Raw genomic sequence first — 14,757 nt, 5'->3', positions numbered from 1 at the left:
GACCCAGCTGGCTACAGTGCCTCTCTACAGAGCTCCTCTGAATTTTCTGCTTACTTTCAAATGCAAGAAGCTTAGTGATTAGAGCCACTCCTGTGAATTATTTAGCTATTCAGTGGGACGCTAAAGGCTTTACTGTAACTTCTTATCAAACAGACTTGCTTTAAAATTGATCACAACAGATGTTACACCTTGCTGAATAGTGTACTGGGGTTTATAAAACCCACCCACTGAATTTTTGCGATTCATTATGCTACTGTACTAACGGTGGGTATGGGCAGAGTGTTCCCACTTCAGGGAGATTGCAGAAAAGATGCTTCTAGAAAAAAAAATAAATAAATAAAAACACGAATACTGCTGGACAGGCTAACACCTTCATCATGCGCAGTGCTGGAGGTATGGGAACAGAGGAGACCTGGCATCATACCAAACCAGGCATAACATGGTAAAATCTTCCAAAAAGATAAGGAATAAAAGGAACTTCAGCTTCTTTGTATGTTCCTAGATACCTGTATCAAGGAAATGATGTCTCATTTTCTTGGCAGTGGTCAGATATCACCTCCTTGGAAATCATAGACGTAACAAATCCTACAGTGGGTAAGAGACAAAAAAAGCCATGAGAGGAAAGAGAAGAGCACTAAAAATTAGAGGCCATAGGGTCTACGGAGAAATTTAAAGATACCAGATGTTAATTCCTGCCTCTGCCAATGAGTCACTCACTATGTGAACAAAAGTCATTTAATCAATGTATGTCTCATTCTTGATCTAGAACAGGAAGAACATTCAAAAGGAGACTGCATTACTCAACTCATTAGTCAACACAAACAGAGGACTGTACAGCTTTTGCACAATTAACCGAAGGTAATAGAGAACACTTCCCAGGTGTTTCTGTTTCCAGCACTGATGCTGCCATGCTCCAAGCTGGGGTAGGAGGAATACAACCATATTATTCTGAGACACACAAAACTGACTGAATAAAAATTAGTTTTAGAAAGCAATGTTCTCATATTAAGACTGCAATTTTAACTGTTCTTGTGCTATTAGGAAAATCAGATCTGGGTCCAGATATCTCACGGGGTTTCCATTCAATACATCCCCCACCCTAAAGCTTTTGGGAGAAAACCTCGTTGCTTATCTCACATTCCTGGTCTGAAAGCAAAAGTTCTTCCTCATGGTTTGACATAATCGTAGGGGATTTTTTTTAAGGTTTGGGTCTTTTTTCCCCTGACATGCTCCAAAGATAATAATGTTAAAGAAGCCAGGGAAAGCATGGCCCAAGCCCTGGACCATGGCAGCCCAGCAAGAGGTCTGTTGCAAAAGAATTGCCGATTCTAAAAGTGGGACTGTTTGCCCTATGAGGAATACTGGAGCCAAGAGAGTCTGCTTTATAGAAAGGAACTGCAGCTAGCCCATGTTATAAGGAACGTTCAGCAGCAGAACAGCTTGCAGGGCTGTCCTTGGCAGTGGAAATTGTGTCTTCCAACCTACAGGGAACATCAAGCAGCAGCTCACCAGGGCAGGTGGAAAAGCTGCTTTACCTGCTTGTTCAAACACAGCTGCTTTCCCTGCTGGCCACGAGGGGCTCCTTCCCTCCCGCTCGTTTTCTCTTGCTTAATTAAGTTGCACTGCGATGGAGCTGCTGCTGACCCAGTTCCCAGAGGCCCTCCTGCTCCCTTCGTTAACGCTGATGGACAGAGGATGTCAACAGATGCAATGTCCCTCCCAAGCGACCAAGGGAAGGAAGCTTATTCTCACTTCTACTCTGGGTAGTGTCTGGGATAGTTCATCACTGTCCATTACCATCTCTGACAAAGGCTGTGCCAACCAGCTGTGGTATGGGGAATTCTGTCCAGTGCCAGCCCCTTCTTAAACTTTATTTTGCCATAAGCCCCCTCCTCCTGACAAAATAAAATAAAATAAAATAAAATAAATAAAATAAAATAAAATAAAATAAAATAAAATAAAATAAAATAAAATAAAATAAAATAAAATAAAATAAAATAAAATAAAATAAAATAAAATAAATCATTATGTAGTCTGGATAGTATTTACCACATTCTAAAACAGGATTTACCCTACTCCCTATATGTATCCATCTCTGTATCCATCTGTCTGTCACCTGATGATTTACATGTACACTGTAAATGCATAAGGAGAGAGGTATTTTCTTTGTTCTGTGTTTGTACAGCCTCTTGCACATTACATCCCTTGTGCAGGACCTGGATTCTTGTGCATTGCAGCAATAAGGGCATCAGCAGAGCTATCAGTACACAGGCCAAAAAAAAAAATAAAAGGGTTCTGGTTTAGAGCATCTGATTTTAGCCTCCATTGTGACAGCCAAGTCTGTAAAAGCATAAAAGGAAAGTAGCCAACCAAGTGATTCTTGGAGCTGATTTCTACAGATATGTGAACGCCACAGGAGAGCTGGCTGCCAACTCATTCAAACCCTTCTTAGAAGCTATCTCATGGGATGCTCTGCTTGTTTTGTTCTGTTTCAGCAAGTACCACCAATTCACTTGAGCCTTCCGGAGTATGACACAAATCAACAGACACGACAATGCTTGTCCAAAAGCAAAGGTCAGTATTTCCACATACGCTGTTGCTGCAATGAGCAGGTACCAACTTGAGTAATTCCAGGTGCACATATCAGCTTTGTTCTCAGCTTTTAAATACCAGCAGAGAAACCCTCAGAAACTTTAATGTTTTCAAAGAAAAGCTGGGACAAATAATTAAGCTTCCTACTACAAACAAATCCAGTAGATGCAGCAAAACTCCAAGACCAAGAAGCCCAGTGAGAGGTTGAGGCCTTTTGGGATAGGTGATAATCAGACTCGACTCTAAGCACAGATGGTATTTAAACAAACCAAATCTGTGTGCCAACTCCTGTCACCCCTTCACTCTTTAGAAGCTGAGCTCTCAACTAGTAGCTACATTAAAAATTTTCAACCCTTTCTTCCTGTCTGATCACCCTGTTTCTGAGGATACCCTCCTTCATGAAATGATGCTGTAGCATCCTTTGAAACAGAGTGTTACATTTTCAGTAGTAGGTGCAAGCCCTAAATTTCCTCCCTTTCAGGTTGCGGCTCTGGCAGGGCAGCAGCACTTGCTCCTAAGCCCTGCGGGCCTGACCCAGACACAGTACAGCAGAGGAGAGGAGGGCCAACACAAAACCAAAGAGACCGACCTGCCCTGTGCTATTCTTAACTAACTCTCCCTTTCAAACTGTCCATTATGCTTGTGCCTCACTGATCAGGCAGAATAGGGGCAAGCTGGCCACATGCCAAGGCCAAAGCAACTGCTGTGTTTTTGTGTTCAGGGCACTTAGCTGATCCTGTAGTTTGCTGAGTGTTTTCCCATCCCAGATCCTTCCCTCTGTGTGGCATATAGAAAAAAAAAAAAAAAAAAAAAGCCTCCAACACAAGAAAAGCAGGAACACGTGCAAGAAAAATGTGGCAATCTCTAACGATTTACCCTACCTGGATATTTCACTGAAGCCATTCAGTGGAGCCTGAGAAGAATTTATTTCTTGTTTCATTCAGTTGTTTAACTCCCTTCCCCTTGTGCTGGCAGCAGGAAATCTCTGACTTCCCACCACAGCATCTCAGCCCTTTCATCACACCCAAGGCCCTGGGCATGCTGCCTTCCCAGCCCTGACATTAACTCAGTACACACAGGTCTTCCTTTACACAGGTCAAAGACATCCTTTGCACAAGCTGGTTAGTGTCCTCCTTCTCAGAGCTGCTCTAACCAGAGCAGAGACTGGGATCTGATCTCAGACTGCTGCTGATAAAAAGCTGAGCACGCATCTATCCACTAGAAAAGCTGCATTAGGTCAAAACAAAGACCTATCTTCCCCCACATCTGTGTTCAATAGTGGCCAATACCCGATGCCCAGGAGGGAGTAAAAGTTGTCTGGTGGTATTTCACCACAATGCTTTCAGACCTTCTGGTAAATCACCTCCAGGATTACCTAATAGCTGGTGCCTATGCCTCAGCCAAGGTGTTTTATACAAATCCTCTCCCCTCCCACTTCATGCCAACGTAAGCTTTTAGCCCCTGCAGCCTCTCACAGAAGAATGCCATGCTGCACGGGGCACAAAGTTATTCTGAACCTGGCATCAGTTGATTTAATTGGAATTCCTGGGTCCTGTATTGGAAGAAACAGGGAACAATCAATTCTCATTTACTTTCTCAAGGCCACTTAGGATTCTATAGATCGCCACTGAGTTCTCCCTTAATCACTTCTCTTGCAGGCTGAAGAAGGAGCTGAAGGGGCTGCCTGGGCAGCGGTTTGAGTCGGAAGAGAGGTGCCACCAGCCCAGGCTCTGCCTCAGCAGCTCTGCCACTGTGGTTTCCCTGCCACTAGTTGTGTTTACAGCATCCAGTTCATCCCTGCTTACCTCACAGACCCTGGCTCTCTTGAGTCTTTCTTTAGGTTAGCTAGACCTTAATGACAAAAGAAATCACTCCTGCAGATGTGGTCTTGCTTTCCCATGCACCCACTCACAATACGAATTTACACAGTTAAAGTCAAGATGAAAACAAATTGACACAGACAGATCATAAGGGCTGAGGGAGAAAAAGAAAAAGAAAAAAAATCTGATGTGTGAAAATATCCTAATGCAAGAATTAAGGTGTGTTTTTTTTCTTCTTTCTTTCAGAAACTCAAAATAACAATTGTAAAAACTACAGGAGCTGGGCGATTTACTTGCACACCTGCTCCTGCTTTCTTAAAATGCCTGCCTGCATACTTATCCCAGGCACCCTGTACAGAAAGCTGCAATTAAAAAAAGTGTTGGGGGGTCAGGAAAGGGAGGAGGTCTAGGCACTGCGTGTTAAAAAAGGCTTATTTGAGAAAAGATTCAGGTGGAATTTTCTTTTATCAAGACCCGTAAGCAAAGAATACACCTGCAGGGATCCTAACACCACTTTACTTGGAGGAGATTCAAGTTCTGTGCTGTGATTCTCTCCTTTGCAGCATCCTTTGAGATCTCAGAATAGAAGTGAAAAGACCTTTGAGAGGCATTCTCCTTCTCCCTTTCTGTATGCATCTGCTATTTTTTAGCACGTAGAGACACGGGTTAAGAGTTGCCATCAAGCACAATTCAGAGATCTTGTTGGCTGACATCTGAAGAAAGCAGGCTATAGACCCGTGAGACCTGAGATACTAGCTCTTGCTGTAGTGGAGAAGAGCATCAGACCAAACAGTCCTCAACTCCACCTGCAAACAAAGCCCAGCCAGCAGCAGTCCTACATCCTGACAAAGGGATGGGATCTCTTTAGGACTGAAGGGCATTTTGATCAGCACACCTGAACTGGGCTGCTGACCCAGAACCATCTCAACCAGAAAAAAATCCTTTCATGTTAGACCTAGGCTTTTCTGTGTGCTTAGGAGACAGGCAACTGCTGCACACCTCTCCAGACATGCCTTTGCTACCCGTGTAAAGCTCACGGTCATCTGCAGAGAGGAGAACCACATCTGGACAGAGTGTGCAGAGGGCAGCAGTCTTCCCCAAAGTTCCCCATATGACCACCTAGATCCACAGTCTCTGTTTCTCAGCTAACAAATTTTGTCCCCAGGACCCAGACTCCCAAGGTACTGCTGAGAGAATCCCCATCACGGCAGAGCAGTTATGGCTGGGCCTCTATCACAGCAGCAAACACCTTCTTGAGTTTAAACCTCAAGAGTATTTGCCCTTGATAAATGCAGCATCTCAGCACAGTCCCACAGCTCAGACTGCAGCCCATGGGAGGTGTGAGCTGCTCATTCTGCCTTCTCCTCTCTCATATACAATGCTGCATTATAAGACCATGACGGGAAGTCGGGATGGAAGAGAAGCAGAGGTGTCACTCCTCACTCAGGTGTGGCTATGGGCACAGAGACCAGGGGTGGAAGCCATCCCCTGTCCTCTGCCCAGACCCATTCCACAACCCCATCACATACAGAGCAGGGCTATGACTCACCAGGGCATAAAGGAAACAAACTCATTGTCATTAAAAAGCTATTATCTTTAATGAAAGCTGGAGGAGGTTCAAAGTGGCCAAGACTCTTATTTAGAAAACAGAAAAGACAAATACTTTAATAAAAAGCTTTTAGTGGTTTTCTCTCTAGTTCTTCTGCTTCCCTGAAGAAAACAGAAGGAAGCCAGCCAACTTTTCTGAATCCAGTACTTTCAGTTTGGATGGGCTTTCTTTTCCTAAGAGAAAGTGAAAGAACAACTTGAGAGTCTGAGCCATAATAGACACCTTTGTGAACAAGGCAAACTATACTTCTAAGCAGAAGAAAAGCCCTAAACGGGTCTGCATTCAAGTCAAAGCTGGAATTTTTCCCTAGCCTGTGAATGCCCAGGGTGGACCTAACTCCACAAAGCATCACTGGGAATCTTTTAAATCCAAAATAATCCTATGATTCTACGGCAAGACATGCTCTCTAGAAGGAACGCAATGCCTAAAATCCCCCATCAGCTCCCCGAGCTACATGACCCCCTCCCACATTAAGTCGAAAGCAATGCTTGACTTCTCAGATTCCTCCCAAACTGGTTCCACTCTCCTGCTTTCACCAGTTGCTTCCACACACAGCCACCTCCTCCTTGAACCCCTGCACCTCTGCATCCTCCTCCGACACTGCTTCTCTGGTAGCCCCACCATGCTGGGAGATCCCTCCAGGCAGGAGCAGCCTTCCCCTCCTTCCCTGACTTGCACTATGGCTCAGTGGGCTACAGAAATAGCCCGTGGGATTTTGTTGCTGGTGTTTAAGGATGGAAGAGATCCCCAGGGACATGTTCCACACACCAGTCTTCTTCAGCACAGAGCATTTCATTCCTTTACTATGAGAAACCTCCAAGTACACAGGAGATACTAGAGCTCTGGAAATGAAGCAAGAAATACATGTAATACCCCAAGAACAGCTGTCCTTTTCAAACCCCAAGAGATCAGTCTTCCCAGTCAACACCAGATGACCCCATCTCATGCTAAGTTAACCACTTTAACTGATTTTCTCAATTTAAGGGCCTAGGATTGCAGGCCCCCATTCCTCCTTCCCTGCACACATAGTCGCCAAGCTGCAGCTTGGCATAGGCCAGAACACAGGTCCCTTTGCTTTTCACAGGTGGCTGTCTGTTAGATTAAGACCAAAGAAAAGCTAACGTCTTCCTTTTCTGAAACTGATAAATATAAGACAAATATCAGTGCTTTTTTATGTGTGGTTTTATTTCAATGATTTTCTTAAGAGACGATAAAAAATGGATATGGGATTTACAGTGGTACCCTTCTGTATCTGAGGTTAAATGAATCCACCCACAGCTAAAAAAACAACAAACAAACAAAAAAAAACCATTTAGTTATAACTGGAAATGTCAGGTCAGTTGAGCCGGCTTGTGAGGCAGCAAGTACAAAAGTACAAATGGGCCACGTACAAGTTGCAGGATCAGGCTCCAGTGTGCCACGACATTACCTGTCCCTTGGGAGCCTATATGATACAGGACCACTTAGGGATAGTCTACAGTACAGTTTCTTCAGTGCAGTTGTCACACAGGCCCTGCATTTCACTCTTTTAAATCTCTCAAATCAAAAGCAAAGCAAACAGAAAGAAAACAAATCCTTAAGTGGTACAGATGCTGCTTAAATAGAACCTGGGGGTTTCTTTTATATTAAGAAGTGTACTTAAAAAGTGTATTTGAAATATTACACTGCACACAGACATAGCTGTTCCAATTAACCAGGCTCTGTAATGAGGTGTAAAAGCTACAGAAGACAGCAAATATACTTAACTACCACTAGTCCTGTTTTTAAGTTGCCATTTGATTGCACATCCAGAAAAACCTTGGTTTTAAATAAATCTCTCCAGTAAGCAGCAGATATGTTAGTGTTTGACTGAGATAAGTGAAGTTTCAAAGACAAATGGTCTCATATCTAAGTAAGGTTCAGAAATTTAAAATGCCCATTTCAAACGTGGGTTGAGCATTGCCAACATTAGCCAAGCTTTTAGCTGACATTTTTGACTACCTTAACAAAAATAAATAAATAAAACGATTTCTGATTATATCATCAGGATTAAACTTATCTGAACACACTCTGGATCTCTGCAGTCCAGGTGCTGCCCATGTCACAGTCACACTGCCTTTTTTTTATACATCATGCTGTCAGGAAGCCAAAGAGGTCAGAGAACAGGACCCAGCTTAATCTCTGCCATGCAGAGTTCCTGGAGGAGTCCACGGAGGGAAGAGTCCTGGTCTGATGCATGCCTGCTTGCCTGCCAAAGAGTGCCTCTCATGCATGTGGTGAGTCAGACACATCTGGTGCAATCTGCCTACCAAGTGGAAATTACTGCTTCAATGTTATAAACAAAGCCTGATCGTGCTGGCTCCTGTTGACCAAACGGGCCTCATTCATGCTGGCAGTTCCTTGTCTTTACTGCATCTTTTTTCACTTGACCAAACATTTGTAGAACAAGACCTAGAACAGACAAGTCCACATTTCTAGACTCGTCATTGGCCTTGGAGCCATACTGCCTCTTGGAATGTATCCATTTCCCCTTGTTTGAAAAACAAACAAAAACCACAGCAAGTTGGCCCTTGTAAATTAATAAAGTTACAGCTAATCTACAAAGCAGCAGATACTCATTTGCAGTAAGGTGTCACTTAGGTGATGAAACCAGCGCCTTATCTTCAAGAAATATATTTCCACAGGAGGTTCTCTGCACAAATTGTCTCTGCAGATGATAGCTAAACATTTCACAGAACATCATGAAGCCAGAAAGAAGTATGTGAATTAGAGCTAAAAACCAAAGCACTGACCCAAACTCACTGAAGTCTCTCACCAGCATTTCTGAGTGCAACGGTGAAAGATCATACAGTACTACCTGTATTAAAATAAACAAACCCTCTAATACTAACTCATCTATTTAATAGTTTTATTCAATTAATACAATTTACACAGTCATTTTTATTTTCTAAGATGGGAGCAGAAACTATCATGGGCATAGGAAGGCACTGATCAGGCAAGTCTACACTTTCCTCAGGCAAAATCAAGTCCCCAAGGCATAAGGCTTTCTGCACTTTGTAATTTAGTAAATAGAAAGTGAAAGAGCTTTTGCGTTGTTTAACCTGGAACAGGGAGCACTGTGTCTTATTTTCCTCTCATGTTTTTTTTTTTTTTTTTTTTTTTTTTTTTAATTTCACACTATTTCAGCTATACCCAGATTTGAATTCTAGAATTCTGTGAGGAACTTAAGAAGTTCCTCAAAGAACATGCTTCTTTTCAATGCCCAGGCTCCTCCTCTGATCCATTAAAAACAATGCCATAAATTACCGCATGAAGTAAAATCCTTAATCATTAAAGTAATGACATTTTTAAAAGGACTTTTAAATAATACTCCTAATGAGTCAGAAAATGGCATTATAAACCCAAATTACCTTTACTCCTGGTAAAAGGAAACCAAAGATGAAGAAACCCTGCAAGATTCTCCTAACACTTCTATTGCTACAGTTCTCCCCACAGAGCTAACCCCACCATCTCTCAGGGACCCTATATAGGTTTACGGCTTAGGTAAACCTACAGCAAACCACAGCTCACTGATAAGCCTGTCACCCACAGCTGAAGGCTGTGATGCATTCATGAAGGCCTGAGAGCTCCTGTCTTCTCTTAGCCTCAGAGACCTCCCATACAGCTTTACATCTCCCAACTCCCGAGCAAGAGTAGAGGGAACAACGCTGTCATGGACAGAGAGATTCCATCAGGCAGTGGGAATATCTGACAACAGCTATCGGTGAGCTTTCCTCTTCAGTGTGAGGGAAAATCGTTCGCCTCTTTCCTGGATAGGTGCCTCTGTCAGATTCCCCTGTCACAATTCAGACAGGCAGGAGGCAGCTCTTGGGAAACTGCAACTTTTCTATGTTTGTTTGTTTGTTTGCTTTTTTGCTTGCTTGTTTTCTGGTTGTTTTTTTTTGTTTGTTTTTTGTTTTTTTTTTTTTGAAAGGGGCACTGGAGGGCAGCAGGGAGAACCTATTGATGTGACTTCCAGCAACAGAGCGAGAGGCACCCACTTAAAAGGCAATGGCAGCATCACATGCCTCAGGCAAGAGGCTCTGACATCCTTTGTGCCCATCACGTCCAGTTCATGTAGCACAGTGAATCCCGCACCCAGCATTTGTTGTGCAGGCGTGGCAGTCACAGCCCTGATTCTGCCTGCTTTCCTTCACTGAGGAAATCTGTGCTTCCCCTCTGCTCTGCTTTATTCTTGCAAGTACTTTTCTCCAGAGGAATAAAAAAAAAAAAAAAAAAACAGACAGGAAAAGAACAGTAAGGGGCAGGTTTCTATCTATTTAAACTAACATGATGACTCAGAAGCTGACCCTCCTCACCAAGCCTTCTACTTGCCAAAAGGCTACATAACAGGAGGTCTACCTGGTCAGCTGTGCCAGAGGAAAAATCAAACAGGTGTGTGCGCACAGAGACATTCACCAGGTCACTGTAACTTAGTCTGAGACATGAGACTGCATCGGCCTCTCTCTCATCCCCACTGGTGCTGCTACTTGCCTTTACAGTTGGCAATCTGACATTCGAGGACTCAGACACTGCTTTGGTCCCCAGCGTACCATCCCCGATCAGAGGACAGCCTGGCAGGGAGAATGTCAGAGTTCAGAGGAGTGACAGAGAGGGTTTGCAGCAGGAAATCATGACCAGCAGCACAAAACGTGGGTCACCCTCATGATACAACAGCAGCCATGGAGAGGCATGAGCCCACTGTCCAGGTAGGTAAGCTAGGAACCAGCCAGAGATGCAAACTGCTGTTAGCACCTTTGGCAGCCACCATTTTCTCCAGGCAGTTTTCCCAAGCTCTAAGGCGTTTCCACAGCAACATAAATTGCTGACTAACAAAACTTCTCAGGCACTTCCAGTCCTCCTCTGCAGATTTCCAAGAAAATTGCACCTACAGATATCCTGCTGTAAAACACTGACAGTGAATACTCAAAGGAAAAGAGTGCTCTGAACTGCTGGTGTCAAGGGCCTGATCCACAACTGTTAGAAAATAGACTTCCTCAAGACAGATCTTCCCTCATGAATACTTTATCTCAGGAGAATAAAATATTTTCTCTCTTGGTAGGCAAAATTCTTGCAAACATGAATGGAGACTGAGCCTGGGTAACAATTACAGCAACACTTCTTTCTTTATCTGGGGGCCATTAAATTCCCCAGCTAGGTTTGGGAAAATTGCTGGGGCTAATGTAATATCTACAATTGCAGCAGTAGCACAGCACAGAGTGCACATCCTCACAGCCACTAAACAAGGGCAGAGGTGTATATATATTTCTTCCAAGAAATGGTATCCAGAAGTCAGCTGCTGCCTAAGGGCCTGGCTCTATCCTGGACCGATGCGCAAGCATTCCAGTATCTGTGGGAGGATCAAAAAACCTCACCCTTTCAATTAAAGAGCAGTTCTGAACCAAAAGCAGAAGGCTCTTGAAGACATTGCCACCCACAGCAGGAAATGTGAGCATGTGTGGAGAGGAAAGTGCATGTCCTACCTCAGGCCAGCCCCTGGGTGCTGACATACTGCCCCACCTTCAGAGAGCAGCCTTCAGGAACAGGCTCCAGGGAATCCATCTGGGCAGGCAGCACCATGTGGAGCTGCATCTGCTTTCCTACCCCCCCCGCTGGAAGGATACCTTCCACCTGATGAACAACATGCCTTGCTTCTTTGTGCAGTCATACTGACATCACATCTGCCAAAGTCTCTCTGGCTCTGGACATCCTTGCTGGGGAAGCTTACAAGAACCCAGGGGAGTCTCCGTGAAGCAGAGAAATGAGGACAACCCCTAGCTTTTATATCTGGCTTGGGAAAAGGTTACAGAAGCCAAACACATTCTCAGCAATAGATGGAAGACTTCAAGGTGACCCAGCCGGAGCATTCAAAACCAAACAGAGCAAGTGACACCAGTGAACTGAACTCTCCAGTGGATGGATGCTTTCTAAAAGCAACAGGCAAAAAGGGTAGAAGGACAGGAAGGTCTGTAGCTGCAGAACATTTAAAAAAATGCTCTAAAAGAAACACTTTGCTTAAAAAATAATAAAAATCTTCCCCTTACTGCCTGTGGGACACTTTGAATGTCCTGAAAACTGGATCTTCCCACAGCAACCACAAAACCAGGTTGTGCTTCATTGCTCTCCATGATAGTGTCTAGCCTGTCAACATAGATTTAATAATTTTAGATTTAATAATTTTATCTATCACTGAGCAGAGGTGCAGACAGAGGCAACAATACAAACAGCAAATAGTACAAGCAGCAATGAGGAAATGGTCTGTGCTATCCCATAAGCCACTTAACAGATGGGTCTAAAAAGAGTATAATAATCAACAAGCAGTCAAGTTCACAAAGATGCCTGGGTCTTAGGGAATATAAATGTTAAACCTCTCACTGTGTATGAAAACACATCTATTAAAAGCAGCAGCCAGAGAAATAATCTGTGCTATTTTCCTCTCAAATGCTCATGGCACCAAGAAACAGAGCTGTTGGAGAAAAGTAAACATTTGCTTAAACATACCAGCCTAGTGAGTGACTCCAGATTTCAGTTTTAGAAAGTTACCCAAGTACATACAACATTGCCTGTTTCTGCTGTAATTGATGAAGCTGACAGATCTGTCTTTGTCCTTACTGCCCCGTTCAACCACTTCACAGCAGCAGAGTAAGAGCTCTGGACATGCTGTGATTTTCCTTTGCCCATCTGAGAGCTAGTCAGGAGCACTGTGCAGAGAGACAATCGGAACAAGCTGTAAGTCTGCCTTGGTTCAGAACATGCCTCTTTGCCTTCATCACTTCATTCAAAAAACCCGGCAGCCACAGTCAGGGTCTGACCAGTGCCTACTGAAGTCAGGCAACAAACACTAGGTGCAAATTGCTTTAAATCCTGTGGTAACACCCTCCCATCTTTTATCAAAGGCCTATATTAAGTGATTTTCAAACAGGGTGATCTTACCTGCATTGCTACAGCCAATAAAGTCCATTTGATGGTTTCTCTGTTATCTGGGAAACCTGCTGCACTACACATTGAAGTACTGCAAAGTCCACTGCAGCTCGAATTTATTAATAGCTTATGGTTACACATAGTACAATTACCTGAGCTCTGAGCATACAAAGCTGCTGAGAGCCCATAGCAGGCCACAATCAAGCTCAGCCAGTTCTCCACTACCAGAGTACCAGAGGGGTTTGGAACACCTACAGGAGAAGGTAGGGTATGAAGTGTAACAGGAAAAAGATGTTACTGTACTAAAAAATATGTAAAAAAAATGTACTAAAAGATGTTCCTGTACTGAATGTGACCCCTGTACTGTATTTACCAGCTAGGCGTTCCACATATTTTCCTGAAGCCATGTCCAGGCAGACTTTTGGTAAAGGCAGTCATGCTCCCATTTTCAAGCAGCCTTGGGTAGGTTTAAATTAGAATAGTTCAGTTGGAAGGGTCCTACAAATATTATTGATCGCAACTGCCTTACCACCTAAGAGCCGTCTAAAAGTTAGAACATATTATTAAGGACATTATCCAAATGTCTCCTGAACACTTACAGGCATAGGGCACCAACTGCTTCTAGGAAGCCTGTTCCAGTGTCTGACCACCCTCATAGCAAAGAAATTCTTCCCGACATCCAGTCCAAGCCTCCACTAGCACAGCTTTGTGCCATCGCCTCGCATTTTATCATCAATTATCGGAGGGCACAGACCAGCACCTCCCTCTCTGCTTCCCCTCCTCAGGAAGCTGTTGAGCTCACCTCTTAGGCTTCCTTCCTCCAGCACAGACAACCCAAGTGCCCTCAAGCTCTCCTCACAGGTGCATGGGAGTTTGGAGCACAGGTCTGGAAGGAGCATGAGGGGAGGCCCTCTAGTTCCAGATGTATCGTGGCAGATGTAAAATGAAGGCATTCCTAAGGCACGCTCCTGTTTATAGGCATATCAGAAACCCCAGAAGAAAGCTTTGAAACAAAAGCCTGTCAGAGCGCAGATCTCTTCCACCTCTGCTCCTCTAAACAGAACCTGTGACAAGTTCAGATTTACTCACACCTTACTTTCAAGATTTCTCCCCGCTGTCATTCTTTGTGTTTTTACAGAAGAATCTCAAATACTGGCCCCACTGTTATTACAGCAGTGACAAGCTGCTGTAATAACTGCTACAGTGACAAAGGGAAAGCATCCTGACTACATGTATAAACACACACAAATGGACAGTTGATGTAGAAAACCCATCTGGCTCTTAGCTAAGCTTTGAGAAATGCATGCACACAGCACCCTCTACAGCTGCCAGTCAGAGACCTCCAGGCTCAGCTCAAGTGCACACATTCAGCTCCTCCATCTCACTTTCCTGCATCCACAGTGCTCCAGTCATTTATAGCACATCAATTATCTTCAGACAGTTTTGTCATCCACCCCATACATATGAACAGCAGCACCAGTGCTTGAATCCTGACCTGGTCTCCTGGTGAGAGATAAAACTTGTAAAGAAAAAAAAAGTGTAATTCAGGTACGTATGTCCTCACAGCTCCCACTGGACAACCAGCAATCTCTCCTCCCTAATCTAAAGTATGCTTGCTGTCAGATATGCTCATTAGATTATTCAAGTAATTATATGAGCAGTTCTAATCCCTCATCAATATGTTGTTTCGAGAGATTATGCTGCTTACAGTAATTGAGAAAAATCTCTGCCCAGTTTAATGGAAGAGTGATTTATATGCTGATTAATAGCTAATTTTCAATCATTGAAGCTTCCTAT

The sequence above is a fragment of the Aythya marila genome (genome assembly GCF_965140915.1).
Source record: "Aythya marila genome assembly, chromosome: 16".
Lineage (NCBI taxonomy): Eukaryota > Metazoa > Chordata > Aves > Anseriformes > Anatidae > Aythya > Aythya marila.
The sequence above is the reverse complement of the archived record's forward strand: the minus strand, read 5'-3'. Positions refer to the sequence as shown.